General features: G+C 36.2%; 1 protein-coding gene across 6 annotated transcripts in view; it reads left to right on the top strand.

Moving 5' to 3' along the window:
- LOC140611680 (importin subunit alpha-8-like) overlaps nt 1-15,866 on the top strand; it is a 256,113-nt gene that overhangs the window by 198,098 nt on the left and 42,149 nt on the right. The window contains exon 1 of one of the 6 annotated variants that reach the window (XR_012012813.1): nt 14,330-14,510. The exons of 4 other annotated variants lie outside the window; for them this stretch is intronic. The gene's annotated coding sequence lies outside the window, so the exon portion shown is untranslated. Of the gene's footprint in view, nt 1-14,329; nt 14,511-15,181; nt 15,376-15,866 lie in introns of those variants that run through there. One more of the 6 variants, XR_012012812.1, reaches the window with a different exon arrangement.

The following is a 15,866-nucleotide window of genomic DNA, read 5'->3' as shown; positions in this document are numbered from 1 at the left end:
TGGAACAACCTTTGGTCATTGGGAACTCCTTCAGGTTGTTTCTCTGCCCTTTCAACATGCCCAAATTATTATTATTATTATTATTATTATTATTATTATTATTTTAAAGATTTGTATATTTATTGGAGAGAGAGAGAGAGAGAATGCATGCGTGAGTGGGGGGAGGGACAAAGGGACACTGTATCTGTCTCAAGCAGATTCCATGCTGGGTGCATAGCCCAACATGGTGCTCAATTTCATAACCCATGAGATGATGACCTGAGGAGAAAGGAAGAATCTGAGGCTTAACCAATGAGCCACCCAGGTGCCCTATCCTGTCCAGATTATTTTTGAGCAATTCTTACTTGGCAGTGTAGCTTGTTTAAGACCATCTTCTATTTTCCTTACCCTACCTCTAAAATAAACTATTTCTCTAGGGTTGATTCTGGCCCTGATTCCTTTTATTGAAGAATGGTATTTTGAATGAAGATCTGGGCACCAAGTATGGTCATTGCTACAAGATGTCATTGTTTCTAGTCCAATCAGCAGAACTAAGAAATATATACATTCATATTTATTTCTGCATATATCCATATGTATACATATTAAAAACAATGCGTTCTTACCTTGCTTAACATCATAAGTTTCATTCTAGCCTTTCTCCTCTCCTTTGTAGCTTTTTTTTGTTTTTCATAGTGAGAAACCTAGCTGTTATTATCCACAATACATTTATTTAATTTTTTTATCCTAGTATACACATAGTTTCAGAATTACCAATGCATACTAACCTGGAGTATAGAATTCGTGTAGTTTTCTTTTATTTTTGGTCTTTAGGCTTACAGTATCTAGTCAAAGTACTATTTTCCAAAGATACTGAAATAATTTCTTTCCTTTACCACCCCTTTTCCATTTAATTATGTTAGTCGTTTATAACACAGGTTCATTTGTTACTATTGTATCCCACTCAAGTTTCCCATCACAGTCTGGTTGATTTTTAATTATTAGGGCTTTTTTGGTATGTGAAATAGTAATGTGTGCTAGTCAGGGTTCTCCAGAGAAAGAGAACCCTGGAGATGTGTGTGTGTGTACGTTTGTGTGTGTGTATATTTATTATATATATGTGTGTATATATACATATATATAATGTATGTATGTACATTATATGTATATGTATATATATATACATATATATATTTAGTATTTCACGTAACAAAAAATTAGATATATAATTTAGTTCATGTCTGAAGATCTGAGAACCAGGAACTGTTAGTTTTAATCTCAGTTGGAGGGCTGAGAAGAGATGTCCCAGCTGAGCAGTGAGGTAGGGAGAAGGGAGTAAATTTTTCTTTCCTCTGTCTTTTGTTCTTTTTAGGACCTCAATAGATTGGATGATGCCCACCCACACTGGCGAGGGCAATCTACTTTACTAAGTCCACCAGTTCAAATGTTAATGTCCTCTAGAAACATCCTCACCCAGAAATAATGTTTAATCTAGGATCCCTTGGCCAGTCAAGTTGATATATAAAATTGATGATCTTACCATGATTTTAAGAATCAGAATTATGTAAAAAGGTATCCTCAGAGAAGTAGGACTTCCTCACTCATCCCTGTTCTTATTCCCCCCATTCTTTCCACTCTGTTCCCACCTGCCCCTGCTAGGTAACCAGTTGTATTAGCTTCTGGTTTATTCTTCCTAAATTCCTTTTATATTTGTACAAATGAGCAGATACATGTATTTTCTTACATATTTTTATATAGATAGTAGCATTATAGATTTTTTTTGTACTTTGCTTTAAAAAAAGTCGTATAGCTCTTCCATATTCTTTTTTCACTGTTGCATAGTGTTCCATTGTATGAATGTAACATTAGTTTATTCAACCATTTTCCTATATATGAGAATTTTGGTTGTTTACAACTTTTTGCAATTACAAACAATGCCACAATGACAAACCTTGGGCCTACCTTTTTTCCTATATGTTTTCAGAGGTGTATCCAGAGTAGATTCATAGAAATGAGATTACTGGGTCAAAAAATAAGTGCATATGTGGTTTTATTAGTTACTGCCAGAGTTTCCTCCAGAAGGCTGTACTAGTTTGCATTATCACTAGCATTGTATCAATGTGCCTTTTCCCCATAGGCTAACAGATTGCATTCATGCTTTTTATCTTTTTCTAGTCTAAGAGGTACAGTATATCACAGTATTATTATATTATTTCTCTAATTATAAATGAGTCTGAAGATTTTTATACCTATTTTTTTATGAATTGTATTCATGTCTTTTGTCCCTCAGTTTTTTTTTTAAGATTTTATTTATTTATTCATGAGAGACACAGAGAGAGAGAGCCAGAGACAGGCAGAGGGAGAAGCTGGCTCCATGCAGGGAGCCTGACATGGAATTGGATACCACGTCTCTAGGATTACACCCTGGGCTGAAGGCAGAGCTAAACCGCTGAGCCACCCAGGCTGCCTTGTCCCTCAGTTTTTAAGAATTCGTCATGTGTAGGGCTCTTAGCATCTTGTGGCATTTGTTCCAAATATTTCCTCCCAGTTTATCAGATGCCTTTGCCTTTATTTTTTTATCATGCAACTTAAAATTTTTTTATATAGTTAGATTTGTCAATTTTTTCATTGTTTCTGGATTTTGGGTCATAGTTTGAAAGCCTTGCCCATACCAAGGCTGAAAAGGAATTCCCCCATGTTTTCTTCCAGTACTGAAATGGTTTCTTTTTTTTTTCCCATTTATATTTCTAATACATTTTGAGTTTTTGTGTGTATGGTGTGAGTTATAGATCTAACTGATCTTTTTCCCAAAGAGTGCCCAATTGTGTAAGCACCATTTATTATAAAGTCCATTTTTGTACCAGTGATTTGAGATGCCATCCTTTTAACATATTAAAATTCCATATGAACTTGTGCCTACTTCTGAGCCTTCTCTTTTAGCCCACTAGTCTATTTGTCTGTTCTTACACTAACGTCACACTGCTTTAATTATAGAGGCTTTATAGTAGGTTTAATGTGATAGAATTACTCCCTTCTCTCCTCCATTGGTTTCCTTTTTTGGTGTTTTCCTGACTACTGCTTCATGTTAATTTTTTTCATATAAACTTTAATATCAATTTGTCTAATTTAATGAAGATTTTTTTTGGTATTTTCATTGAGATTGCTTTAAATATATGAATTAATTTAGGGAGAACCAACATGTTCACTACACTGAGTTGTATGAACAAACATATTTTTCCATTTATGGAAATCTACTCTTGAAATGTTTCTTGTTTATTCTCTATTCTTTCATATGCATCAGAATTAACTTATCAAGTTATATTAAAAACCCAGTTGATTGAAATTGCATTAAATTTATAGATTAATTTGAGGGTAACTGAGATGTTTATTTTTTTAATGTTCCAGTTCATGAATAAATATATATTTCCATTTATTTAGCTTTTCTTTTATACTGTCACTAATTTTTTTATAGTTTCTTTCCATAGTCTTGTACATCAACTGTTTAATTTCTCAGTGCCTATTTGTTTTTCTTTCTGTTGCTGCTGTTGTAAATGGAATCTATTTTTAAAATTATATTTTCTAGTTGTTTGTGGCTGATGTATAAGAATTCTATTTATATATACATGTTGATATTTAAATCCATCAGCCTTGATGAACTCCCTTACTTCATCTACAAATAATTATAGTTGTTTCTTCCTCCCTAATCCTTTACTTATTTTATTTCTTGTCTTATTGTACTGTTTATATCCTCCAGAACAAAATTAACTCAAAGTGATGATAATGGGCATTCTTATTTTATTTGGAATTTAAATAGAAGTATTTCTGAATCATATCATTAAGTATAATATTTGCTTTGAGAAATTTTGCTGTATACTTACAAAATTTTTTGAGTATAGTTGACACATTGTTACATTAGTTTCAAGTGTACAACATAGTGATTCACTCTCTCTGTATGTTATGCTATGCTCACCACAAGTGTAGCTACTGTCTGTCACTATACAATGCTAATACAATATCATAGACTGTATTCTCTGTGCTGTGTTTTTTTTAAATCTCTGTGACTTATTTATTCCATAACTGGAATCCTGTGTATCCTACTCCTCTTCACCGATTTTGTCCATTCCCCCATCATTCTTCCCTCTGACAACCATCATTTTGCTTTCTTAATTGTAAGTTTGACTCTGCTCTTTTTTTTTGTTTGTTCATTCATTTGTTTCACTTGTAGATTCCATACTTAAGTGAAATCATATGGTATTTGTCTTTCTCAGTCTGACTTATTTCACTTAGCAGAATACCCTCCAGGTCCATCCATGTTGTCACAAATGGCAATATCTCATTCTTTTTTATGGTTACATAACATTTATAATTGTATAGATACACCACCTCTTCCTTATTCATTCATCTATCAAAAGATACATAGGTTGTTACCATATCTTGGCTATTGTAAATTATGCTGCAATAAACATAGGGATCTATATATCTTTCTGAGTTAGTATTTTCATTTTCTTTGGGAAAATACCCAGCAGTAGACTTACTGGATCTTATGGTATTTCTATTTTTATTTTATTATTATTTTTTAAAGATTATTTATTTATTTATTTATTCATGAGAGACACAGAGAGAGAGAGAGAGAGAGAGAGAGAGAGAGGCAGAGACACAGGCAGAGGGAGAAGCAGGCTCCATGCAGGGAGCCCGATGTGGGACTCAATTCTGGGACTCCAGGATTACACCCTGGGCCGAAGGCAGGTGCTAAACCACTGAGCAATCCAGGGATCCCCGGTATTTCTATTTTAATTTTTGAAGAACATCCGTACTGTTTTCCACAGTGGCTATACCAATTTACATTCCCACCAACAGCACATAAGGGTTCTTTTTCCTCCACATCCAGGCCAACACTTGTTATTTCTTATACTTTCTATTTTAGCTATTCTGATGGGTGTAAGGTGATATCTCATAGTTAGTTTTGATTTGCATTTCCCTGATGATTAGTGATGTTGAGCATCTTTTCATGTGTCCATTGGCCATCTGAATGTCTTCTTTGGAAAACTGTCTATTCAGGTTCTCTGACTATTTTTTAATCAGATTTTTTTTTTTTTGGTGTTGAGTTGTATATGTTCTTTATATATTTTGGATATTAACCCCTTATCAGATATATTATTTGCAAATATTTTCTCCCATTCAGTAGGTTGCCTTTTTATTTTGTTGATGGTTTCCTTCTCTGAGCAGGAGCTTTTTATCTTGATGTCCAGTGGTTTATTTTTGCTTTTGTTTCCTTTGCTTTAGAAGACATACCCAGAAAAATGTTGCACAGCTGATGTCAGAGAAATTACTGCTTCTGTTGTTTTCTAGGCTTCTTTTTTATTATTTCAGTCTCACATTTAGGTTTTTAATCCATTTTGAGTTTATTTTTGTGTGGTGTTAAAAGTGGTCCAGCTTCATTCTTTTGCATGTAGCTGTCTAGTTTTCCCAACACCATTTATTGAAAAGACTCTTTTCCATTGTATATTCTTGCTTCCTTTGACATAGATTAATTTGCCATATAAGAGTAGGTTTATTTCTGGGCTGTCTATTCTACTCCATTTATCTATATATATCTATTTTTGTGCTCCTGCCATACTCCTTTGATTACTACAGCTTTGTACTATATCTTGACATCTGGAATTATGTTACCTCCAGCTTTGTTCTTCTTTCTTAAGATTACTTTGGCTATTCAGAGTCTTTTGTATAATTTAATATAAAATTTAGTATTATTTGTTTTAGTTCTATGAAATACGCTGTTGGTATTTTGATAGGGATGGCACTGAATATGTAGGTTGCTTTGTAGAAAGTACTTTCTATCGGCTTAAGGAAGTTCACTTTGGTTTTTGTTAGCTATCAGTTTAATCATGAAAAAATGATTGAATTCTATAAAATACTTTTTCTGCATGTACTGAAATGTATGTATATTTTTCTCTTTTAACATAGAATTTTGAGTAGTTTAAAATATTTTAATATGTATTTAAATATAAATGCTGGGATATAATGTATTAAATGCATATGTATTAAATACATAAATACATGTTGGAATATATTGGTTATATTTTATTTAGAATTTTTGGATCTCTGCTTAGGAGTGTGATTGACTTTTTAGTTTATTTTTTCTTAAAGATTTTATTTATTTGTTCATGAGAGGCACAGAGAGAAAGGCAGAGGGAAAGGAAATGCCAGCTTCCCCTGGGGAGTCTGATGTGGGACTCGATCCTTGGGACCCCAGGATCACGCCCTGAGCCAAAGGCATACGCTCAACCGCTGAGCCACCCAGGCATCCCAGCTTTGCAGTTTTGTATCTGTTTTGGGGAATCAAAGTATATTTACCTCATGAAATAAATACATTTGTATGTAGATTCCTTTCCTTTTTTTCTATTCTGTGAATGGTTTTGGAATTGTCTATTCCTTGAAGGTATAGTAGAAACTTCCTACAAAACTATTTGGGTCCTAGTGTTTTTTAATGGGTATATTTTAATCTCTGATTCATTTTCTCTAGTTGTTTAAAGCTTTATTCAGATTTTCTATATTTTTTGAGTCAGTTTTGTTTCTGTATTTGTTTCAAGAAAATAGTCCATTTTACTTATTTTCTAATTAATATACTCAAGGCATTCTTTTATGATTATTAACTATCAACCATATTTATTTACTTTTAATATTTTATTTATTTATTTGAGAGAGAGGGAGAGAGGGAGAGAGACAGCATGAGCAGGAGGAGGGGCAGAGGGAGAAGCGTACTCCCCACTCAACAGGGAACCTGACATGGGGCTCCATCGTGGGATTCCGGGATCATGACCTGAGCTGAAGGCAGATGAGGCTCAACGACTGAGCCACCCAGGCACCCTAAGTATCAACCATATTTATAACTAGGTTGCTTTTTACTCATAATATCTTTTATTCTTACCTTCTCTTTTGTTGAAAATCTTATAAGAAGTTTGTTTTCAAAACAGTTTTGGGTTTTATGATGCCATTATTTCATTGCTTTAGGTTCATTAATTTTCAGTCTTTATTATTTTTTTTCCTCTATTCACTGGCTTTGCTAGAATTTTTTTAATTTTTTGAGTTGCTTATTTAGCTCATTAATTTTCAATATTTGGTGTCAAACATACGTACTTAAGGCAGTAAATTTCCCTCTAAGTGAAGCTTTTGCTGAGCCTCTCATATTTTTTTTAAATATTTTGTTTATTTATTTGACAGAAAGAGAGCACAAGCAGGGGGAGTGGCAGGGAGGGAGAGGGAGAAGCAGGCTCTCCAAGGAGCGGGAAGCCCCATGTGGGACTTAATTCTAGGACCAACTGAGCCACCCAGGCACCTCATGACCTTTGAATATTTTTTATAAATAGAGTTTTAATTTTAACTTAGTATTTTCTAATTCCCATTATTGCTGATTTATTTTTTTTTCTTTTTTTTTTTTTGCTGATTTATTTTTTGATCCATCATTTACTTAAAGGCATTTTCAAAAGCTTTCTTTCATAAATGTATTCAGATCTTGCCTAGATTTGAAAAAACATGTTTAAAATCCCCGAATAAAAAAGTAAAATAAAATAAAATAAAATCCCCAAATATACGAAGTGTTTTCCTTTTTTTTATTTATATAATTGATTTATAAATCAATTGCGTTGTAGTAAAGAATTTGGTATATATGATATCAGTTCTTTGCTGTATGTTGTGATGTGCTTTGTGCCCTAGAATATAATATGGTCAGTCTCTGCAAATATACAGGGCACACTTGAACAGCTTGTGAATTTTTTTTGTTGTTGTTGCTAGGTACAGAAATTTATATGTGTGAATTTATATCAGCAATTCCTATGTTTTTCATGTCATGGCACATATAGAAAATTGTAATATTTGTACACAGCACAGTAGCATAAGCTGGAGTTGATTTAAAAATGTTTTATAAGGTTGACCAAAACATTTATGACACATTCTTTATTTTATATAATTATAAGGAAAATATAAAACATTAGATAAGATATTAACTATTAAATTTCTATAAATCTAAGGGCACCTGGCTGGCTCAGTGGGAGGCACTATGACTCTTGATCTTGAGATCATGAGTTCCAGCCCCACATTGAGTGTAGAAATTACTTAAATAAATAAACTTAAAAAAAATTCTAGGGCACCTGGGTAGCTCAGGGGTTCAGCATCTGTGTTTGGCTCAGGCTGTGATCCAAGGATCCTTGCATGGGGTCCCACATCAGGCTCCCCGTGGGGAGCCTGCTTCTCTCTCTGCCTATGTCTCTGCCTCTCTAGAACTCTATGTCTCTCATGAATAAATAAATAAAATATTTCTAAAATATCTATAAATCTAGAAAAAACACTTTCAGGATTTTATATGAGAAACTTGAGTTTGTTTCTGTAAATATAACCTTTTTATATCAGGTTTTATATTAAAAGTGACTATATATATTGTAGCACCTGGCTGGCTCGGTTGATAGAGCATGCAATTCTTTATCTCAGGGTTGTAAGTTCAAGCCACACTTTGGATGTAGAGATTATTTTTTTAAAAATCTTGGAATAAAAGAAGTAATTATGTATCATTCCTGGTCAAGACTTTTCAGTAATGATCTAATCTCTTTAAGTTCTTGGTATTTAAAAAATTTTTTAAAAATGAAAAACTTTGTCCAAAGCAATGACAAAAAATATTTAAAATATTTTAAAAAACAATATTATTGAAATTATTTTGAAAGCATTTAAAGCTCTTTTTTATTTCACTGACAAATGTTATGCTTGAAATTTCTTGTGATATGGCATGAAGTCTCCGTAATGTGTTGAGTTGGCTAAGTGGACTTCTTTTCCCAGAAGCCCCCTCTTTGTGGGTTTACCATTAGGATGGCCTGTAAGAGACATTTTTACATGGGATTTGAGGATAAAATGAAGCAGAAGCAATTTTGCTTTGTATGCTTGGGAAGGTTGGGGCAGGTGGTTGTTTATTTAGCTCACACATGTTGCTTTATCTGTTGGCTTATCTCCTTTGCTTAGGGTCACATCCCAGCCTGAAACTGCTACATCTTACCCTGGGTCTTTCCTCAGCTTCTCCTGAGCCAGGTGCGTGCTTAGCTTTGTGACAAAAGGCATAAGCATGTACTGCAGACACTTCATCAAGGTTGGAGATGACAAGAACTGACATTGGTTCCAGGCCATCCTTGTGGGTTCCAGCTCATGCTGGTGGGTTCCCACTTGACTTGGCTCTCCCTCATTTATATGCATCTTGCCTATTTTGTGGGCTTCAAATATAGCATTAGACAGAAATATAACAGCTTTAAAGAGGCTGCTTAATTAGCTCCCCCAACTGCCTAAGTCAAATCCCTGTAAAAAAAAAAATCTATCTATCTATCTATCTATCTATCTACCTAGCCAGCCAGCTAGCAGCTAGCTACCTGATTTATTGTTTGCTTCTGGGATTGAAACCTTACTTATACATGGCAAATAGATTTCAAATCCAAACAAAGTTTCACATAGAAAGTGATTAAAATTCTAGTGGGGGGATCCCTGGGTGGCACAGCGGTTTGGCGCCTGCCTTTGGCCCAGGGCGTGATCCCGGAGACCCGGGATCGAATCCCACATCGGGCTCCCGGTGCATGGAGCCTGCTTCTCCCTCTGCCTGTGTCTCTGCCTCCCTCTCTCTCTCTCTCTGTAACTATCATAAATAAATTTTTAAAAAAAATTAAAATAAATAAAATAAATTAAAAAAATAAATAAATAAAATAAAATTCTAGTGGAAGTGTTACTATGCAAATGTACTGGTAGAACAGTTACTTGCCTCTAGCTTGAAGATCATTCAAGTGCTCTTTAGTCACAAACAGTGAAAGCCTTGCTGCTGTATTAAACATGGCTGAGAATTCTTTGACACTCCTCCCAATGAGAGGTGGGGTCTATTTCCCCTTCCTTGAATCTGGACTGGATTGTGACTTCTTTAACCAAATGAAGAGGGAAGAGTGATGTTATACCACTTCTAGGCCTGTTCTTTAAAAGACTTGGCAGCTTCTGTCTTGGCCTTATGATATCTGAGCTGCCATATAAGAAATCTGATAACCTTGCTGGAGAGACCACACAGAAAATACCTGACACTATGTGGAGAGGTGAGGGCTCCTGCTTAGTTCAGCCATCCAGCCATCTTGTCAAGATAACTGATGTGATTAAAGGTCTCCTGGGCCCTCTAGCCCAGCCCAGCCACCAGCTGAATACCACCAAGTGACCCCAGTTTACCTCATGTGGCATGAAAGAACTGTCTAGCCAACCCCTGCAATATCCTGACTCAGAAGATAATGCGATATAAGGAAATGTTGTTTTAAGCCATAATGATTTCTTTTAAAGATTTTATTTTATTTTTAATATTTTATTTATTCATGAAAGACACAGAGGAGAGAGAGAGGCAGAGACATAGGCAGAGGAAGAAGCAGACTCCATGCAGGGAGCCCGATGTAGGACTCCATCCCGGGTCTCCAGGATCATGCCCTGGGCCGAAGGCAGGCACTAAACCGCTGAGCCACCCAGGGATCCCCTAAAGATTTTATTTTTAAGCAATCTCTACACCCAAAATAGTGCTCAAACTACAACCCTGAGCTCAAGAGTTGCATGCTCCACCAATTGAACCAACCAGGCACCCTGTAAGCCATAATGTTTTGAGGTTGCTTGTCCAGCAACAAATTCAATATTTATGACGACAAGTATTTGGATCCATTGCCTGAAAAAGCAACTACCAGGAATCCCATATCTCCCATTCCCCCACTTCATGGCTGCAGTTTAGGCTACATTCCTTGCTCCTTGGGCAAACAGAAGCTGTTAGCACTTGGCCTGGCTGACTTGAAGTTTCCATCAAGGGATGAATGGATAAGGAATATGTGGTATATATGTTACTGAATGATCTTTCATTAGCCATTAATCCAGGAAACAAATGGGTAAGCCCTGGCAGGCCGCCACAGCCAATTGCTTGGTTCCAGGTAATCCTGAGGGGGTTAGACAAATTGAAAGCATAGCTCCTGGCTTGGTTTGCCAGCAATTTTGCCGAATAAACTCGGATAAACTCATTGCAAGAGAAGCCAATAACTGGAGATGAAGATTTGGAAAAGAGAAAGGGAGAAATTTATTTTGGATGCTGGCAGCCAGGGGGAGGTGACAAGCTCAAGCCACAACAACTGACCTCTCCACTGGCAAGATGAACACCTGGAGTTTTATAAAACAGGAGAAGTTCAGGGGTGTACATACAAGGGAGCAGGCAGGGAACTCATGATCATGGGTGGGGGTCAGTATGTGTTCAGCCCATGATCATGGGCAGGGAAGGGGGACATGTGGGATGTGGTCTTCTAGGCATTCCATTGCTATCAGGGCTTTCCTGGACTCGTGGTTGGGATGTTCTGGGTCATTGCAAAACACCTTCATCAATGCCTCAAGCAAGTGTAATAAGAAATAAGCACAATAGGTTTCAGTTAGAGCATGAGTTAAGCAATCTTGTCTATTTCTGGTTTTAACTGTTGGGGTCTATAGTTGAGCAAGATGGTTCACTGACATATATATATATAATGAGATATTGTTCAGCCATGAGACAAAAGGAAATCCTGCCAAAATGAATAAACCTAGAGGACATTATGCTAAGGGAAAACAAATCAGACAGAGAAAGAAAAATACTGTATGATCTTATTTATGTGTGAAATATTTAAAACAAGTCAAACTCAGAAACAGGGCACCTGGATGGCTCAGTGGTTGAGCATCTGCCTTTGGCTCAGATTGTGACCCCAGAGTCCTGGGATTGAGTCCCACATCAGGCTCCTCACAGGAAACCTGCTTCTCCCTCTACCTATGTCTCTGCCTCTCTCTGTGTGTCTGTCACGAATAAGCAAATAAAATCTTAAAAAAAAAAAAAAAAACTCAAAGAAACAATAGAGAATGATGGTTGCCAGTTACCAGGGACTGGGGCAGGGGAGGGGGAAATAGGGAGATGCTGGTCAAAGGGTATAAACCTTCAGTTATAAGATGAATGCCAAGGGGATCCCTGGGGGGCTCAGTGCTTTAGCGCCTGCCTTTGGCCCAGGGCGTGATCCTGGAGTCCCAGGATTGAGTCCCACATCAGGTTCCCTGTGTGGAGCCTGCTTCTGTCTCTGCCACCCCCTCTGTCCCTCATGAATGAATAAATAAATAAAATCTTTTTAAAAAAAGATGAGGGCAGCCCCGGTGGCGCAGCGGTTTAGCGCCGCCTGCAGCCCAGGGTGTGATCCTGGAGACCCGGGATGGAGTCCCACATCGGGCTTCCTGTGGGGAACCTGCTTCTCCCTCTGCCTATGTCTCTGCCTCTGTGTGTGTGTGTGTCTCTCATGAATAAATAAATAAAATCTTTAAAAAAAACATTAAAAAAATAAAAAATCTTTAAAAAATTTTTTTAAAAGATGAATGCCAAAAATAAATAAATAAATAAATAAATAAATAAATAAATAAATATTTTTTTAAAAATTAAAAATAAGATGAATGCCTCTGGGAATCTAATGTACAGCATAGTGACTATAGTTAATAATACTGATTATAATAATACTTGATATAATAATACTTGAAAGTTGTTGTGAGAGTAGATCTCAAGCATTCTCACCAAATATACACACACAAAAATAATTGTGTAAGGTGCCAGATAATGTTAATTGACCAGACTGCAGTGATCATTTCACAAAGTATATGTATATCAAATAATTATGTTGTACACTTTAAATATATGTAATTTTTATTTGTCAATTATATCTCAGTAAAGCCTGAAGAGAAAAGACTTAGAATGGTTCCTATTCCATGGCTGGGTGCTTACTTATTGTTACCTTTATAACTATTATTATTTACTTTTATTATTATTATTTAATACTTTCAGTGCTTGTGATGGTTAATTTTATGTGTCCAACTTAACTGGGCTAAGAGATCCCCAAATAGTTGGTAAAACATTATTTCCAGGCGTGTCTGTGAGGGTATCTCTGGATGACATTAGCATTTGAGTCTATAGACTGAGTAAAGATCCCCCTCACTGATACAAGTGGGTATCATTCAATCTCCTGAGAGCCTGAATGGAACAAAAAGGTGGACAGGGGGCAAATTCTTTCTCTGTGTACTAAGACATCCGTCCTCTTCTGTCCTAAGGCATCAGCGCTCCTGGTTCTCGGGCCATGGGACTAACTGGGACCTACACTATCAGTCACCTGCTCTCAGGCCTTTGAACTTGGACAGAATTACACCTAGTTACATTAGCTTTCCTGGTTCTCCAGCTTGCAGATAGTGGACTATGGGACTTCCATTATAAATTTCCTCTTCTCTCTCTCTCTCTATGTGTGTGTGTGTGTGTGTGTGTGTGTGTGTATCTTGTTGGTTCTGTTTCTCTAGATAACTCTGTCTAAACAAAGCTTGTTTAAATTTGCCCACTTGTTTATTAATTATTCTGAGTACTCTTGCTCTTTGCATTCCATTTCTTTACGTTTTGTTATAGTTTTCTTCTTTGTGAGCATATCCTTAATATTTCTTTCCATTGAGGGTCCATGCTTTGGAAAAGTTATAGATTTATAATTTTAAAATATGCCCTTTTTGTCATTTATTAAAGATCTATTCTAAGATTTATTTAAGATAATTTAGACCATTATCTTTTCAAAGATTGTCTATGTGCCATTTTTTTCTATTTTTTAGAATTAAATATATGTTGGACCTCCTTATTCTACCTTCTATATCCCTTAATCTCTCATATTTTCCAGATCTTTATATCTTTGTGCCTTCTGGAAAATTTCCTCAACTCTGTTTTCCAGCTTATAAATTTTCTTGCTATATCTAATTGCTATTTAAGTCACCTATTTAAAATTTTTAATTTTCTTGATATTAACCTATACTAATGGCTGGATTTTTACCTAAGCTACTCTTTCATGTAGGGCACAGGCCTTTAAGGGTTATGGTTTTTATGCAGTGCTTCTAGTTCCAATTCCTTGCTTGCTTGGGCCCAATGCCTACCTTATATCCCCACATGAGCATGAAATTCCAAGTCCTTAGGTGAATAGATCAATAATAAACCCTCTATCACTATAATGCAGCCACATCACGAGCTGACACTTTGAAACTTTGTTCTGTTTTCAATTACCTCTTTGTTTCTGGTGCCTGAGGATTTCTTTCTTTCTTGAGAGCTTGGCTATGAATAGAAAACATTTTAAAATTTATATTTTATCCAGCATTTCTAGGTTTTTATAGTGAGATTTATCTTAGCCTGAATTTACCTAAAACGGAATACCTTAAGTAATACTTTAATAATGAGGAAAAAAAACCCTCATAATTACTTTTAAAAAGAGAAAGACAATCTGTGTTGTTCAGGAACCAAGACAAATTACTCAAACGGCACAAGCAAGAAAGGTTGGCTGTCCTTGTTTTGAGTATGTTGGCCAATGAATGGATCCCAAAGCTATCCTAGATCTACATCTTTGTGACCACATAATCTGCCATCAAAGAGCAAGAGCAATTACATGATGGGTTTCCTGGAAGTCCCTGTGAAGTAGGTTATCATGGTGAGTATCAGAATTTTGAGTTCTAATCATACATGGCTCTACCACTGACTCAAAAGATCAAGGTGGCCACAGCCTAATTAGTTCAGTCAGAAATTTGTAATCTTAACTAATTAATTAGATTTTATTAATACAGCCATACCGTCAAGCACCTATTAAGCCAAATCCTGGAGATACAGAAGAGAGCTAGATAAAAATTGCTCTTCTCAAGGAACTTCTAGTTTAGTAGTAGGATACTAGCTTTGGAATCATCTATCATATCCTAGAAGTTTGGATGGATATTGGTAAGGTACAAAGGACAAAGTGGCCTGTTGAATCTTGATGGAAGTTATAATCAAAAAAGTTCTGAGAGTAAGAAATGAGAGAATTAGAGGCATAAAATCTTGCAATCAGAGATTTGTAGAAGGATATTTAAGGAGTGTGGGGTCCTCAATGCATTTGGTGGAATGGATAGAAATGTATAGAATTTTGTATTCTTTCCCAGGTATCTGGAGGCTTACAGCGATATCTGCAAAATGTTTGAGGTTGCAGAGGAGCAGCCCTACAGGGCCCAGGGGGTCTTGCCCTTCTCTAACCATTCAATAAATAGCACTCAGTGGAGATTCTGGCTGAGGATACTTGTTTTCAAAACAACAGTCCTGAGCCAACCTACTTAAGTAGTTCCATATGTTTCTATGGAGAGTTTATGGATTGTGGCCTTCAGAATTCTTTTGTTTATCACTGGGAATCCAACTCCTGAAAGCTGCTAACTAACCATGAGGTTTGCTGGTTATACAAGCTGTTGGACCTCTTAAGGACTTTGACATAAAGACTACTTTCTGTGGAATAAGAATTAGTGGTTTAAAAAGAGTGCACTTAACAGTATCATGTAAGTATCCGTTTCTGTATGCCATTACTGGCTGGCCTTTTTTTTTAAACTTGTCTGTGCTGCCTTGTACGTGCATTTAAACAAGGCCCTTGAAGGGAAATCTGAGCAGAGCCTTCAAAAACTTATAATCAGAGGGGTCTTTAAAAAAATGAATGACTATCTTCAGTAGACCTAAAACCAGCACAAAAGGTGGGGTTCTTCCCTACCTGGAGCCCAAGGCATAGCGCCTCAGGATACTCAAAACCCATCCTTGCCCTGGGCAGCTATTCCTCCTCTCCTTCACTACCTCCATCAATACCCAGCTTGCAGTGATATTCTTCTACCCTTTACCCATCTAATACCAAACACATGGGGAATCTATCCTGTTTCCAGGAAGGAGGTTTCCATGGATTGTCTCAACAGCCTTAATAATAGCTACTATTTATTGAGCACTTCGTGCCAAGCACTGCATTCTTTTTATACTTTATCTCCTTTAATCCTCACAATAGCCC

The sequence above is a fragment of the Canis lupus genome, chromosome 20 (assembly GCF_048164855.1).
Source record: "Canis lupus baileyi chromosome 20, mCanLup2.hap1, whole genome shotgun sequence".
NCBI lineage: Eukaryota > Metazoa > Chordata > Mammalia > Carnivora > Canidae > Canis > Canis lupus.
This window is presented reverse-complemented; position numbering and strand designations above follow the sequence as displayed.